Here is a 2392-nt window from a genome sequence, read left to right on the forward strand (position 1 = left end):
TCCAAATAATTTATCTACCTATTCATTTTCCTTCCTGTTGAAAGCCATCAGAGACCACTGGAGAATATAAGTACACTGCCGGAGCATCTGGGGCACCTCACCAAGCCCTAGGCATGACATCTTCAGTGCAGTGGACCAGCCTGATGTCCTGCAGGATGGGGAGGTAGCCAAGGTCTATCCAGCACAGAGTGCCCTAGCAAGATAGAGATAACACCCTTCTGTCCTCTGGCTCCAAGACCCACCCTTTTCCTGTGCTGGCCAGAAGACTAGAAACTTATCTAGGGCTGGGAAAGGAAACACCCACCCCTTCCACACACACATGCACACATACATCTTTAGACTTGTTCATTGTGATACTAACAACCATGTATCCACCAAAGATGCAATTTTTCTTTAGATTCTAAAGGGCTTTTCCTTTGCCCTCTCTGTTGTAACAGTTCTTATTTGAGGTCACAGAGCCAAAGTGGGGATTCTGCTGATCGCTTAGGCTATCTATTCCAACTCTACATCAAGACAGTAGAGAAGTGATGTGTTTAGGATTCCATCAGTCCTACCATGAACAGGAATCAAATCAAATTAATCACATAGTTTGGTCTCATTCCTGTTCTCCAGGGATCTGTGTTAGTTGTCCCAAAGCCCCTGCAAGGTCTGGTTCATCCATTTCCCCACTGCAATTTCCCTGGTTCATGGTCAAGTCCCCTATGGGAAAGGCAGGAGTACAACAGAGAGAATGCATTTTTGATGTTATTGTGTAGTCTTTTCTCTTAGGGGTTCAGCCTTCATTTAATTCAAAAAACACATCAGAGAAGTCACTCTGGGATCTTCTGCTGAAATCAAGGGGACCAGGAGCAGTCTGCTTGGATCCTGGCCCTGGTATCATTGCTGCTGGCCCCTCAGGATTGTGCTTTTGGACTCTCAACTCTGCTATAGTCATTGTGAATAATCTCTGGTTGATCACAGGGCCTTTGCATCACTCCTTAACAATTAAAAGTCCTTGGAAGGAGCATCTAATTGGCTAAGCTCCGGTCACATGCTGTGTACTAGTTAGAAGGAAACTAGAAGACAGAATGTTTGACTCCTCATTGCTTCCACAGAGAGAATTAGATAGAGTCTTGCCTCATACCTGCTCTAAAGACCCCCAGATCTCCCTTATGGATATTTGGGGCTACTACTTTTAAAAGCATAGCCCTTATCCAATCCATTTGTATAAAACTCCAAATAATTTATCTACCTGTTCACTTCCTTCCTGTTGAAAGCCATCAGAGACCATTGAAAAATACAAGCACACTGCTGGAGCATCTGGGGCACCTCACCAAGCCCTAGGCATGACATCTTCAGTGCAGCGGACCAGCCTGTGGTCCTGCCACTTGACTTTCAGAAGAGGCTGTTAACTCTGCTTAGCTACCTGCTCAAATATTGGGATTTGTCCTTAACTGGCAAAGAGGAATATTCTGGATCCTTGTTAGATCAGAGCTACAACCTTAAATTCAAGGCAAATAAATCCTTTCTGTACTTAGCAAATATTTGGTTGAAATAAAAAAAAATTAGGAAGACTTATCTCAATGACAGTAAAAGGAAAAAGTGTTCTTTACTCACAACACTTCTGATGCAAAATGTGTGGATTTTCCGCACCATGAAATTCTCTAGTTCTCTGTGCGAACCAGGTGTCCAGTGGTTCAATTCCATTTGGGCTCTAACAATCCCAGTTAGCATCAGGCCATGAAGTTTAAGGGTCAGTCCATAAGACTTGCCACCCCACTTTGGGCACCAGTCTTAGGTATTGAGTCCTCAGGTTGCCCACATTTCTGTTTAACTCAGCTAAAATCAGGGATTCCCATGACCTCTGAAGGAGCTCAGAAAATTTCACCCCAAAATATCACTCCTTGGTGTAAAGAATAATTTTGAATTAAAGGTCCTTAGAGATCAATAGGCCCTTGGATCAATAGGCTTCCCTCCTTCTGCGTAACCACATGGACCTCTAACGATCAAGGGACTTCCCTTCCCTTCCCTGGTATCTCACTACATTGCTGGAAGGAAAATCAGAAATGCAATCAGACCTGGTCCAGAGTATTTTAACCATAATACCTGTCTCTCAAATATAATGTAATTTGCAAAGAGAATCACTTACAAGTTAATCTGTTTTCCCCATCCATCCATCCTCCCTAGCAACAATTTATTGTCCCTAAACAGAATTACCTATGTTCCTCACTTCCACCTCCCCTCTGAAAGGAGGGTATAAAAATATCTAGATCCTTAGCCGGGTATTGTGGCTACTTGAGAGCTGAGGCAAGAGAATCGGTTGAGCCCAAGAGTTTGAGGTTGCTGTGAGCTATGATACTATGGCATTCTACCAAGGGTGACAAAGTGAGACTCTGTTTCAAAAAAAAAAAAA

This window comes from Otolemur garnettii, unplaced genomic scaffold (genome assembly GCF_000181295.1).
Source record: "Otolemur garnettii isolate 467f Iridium unplaced genomic scaffold, OtoGar3 scaffold00013, whole genome shotgun sequence".
NCBI classification, from domain to species: domain Eukaryota; kingdom Metazoa; phylum Chordata; class Mammalia; order Primates; family Galagidae; genus Otolemur; species Otolemur garnettii.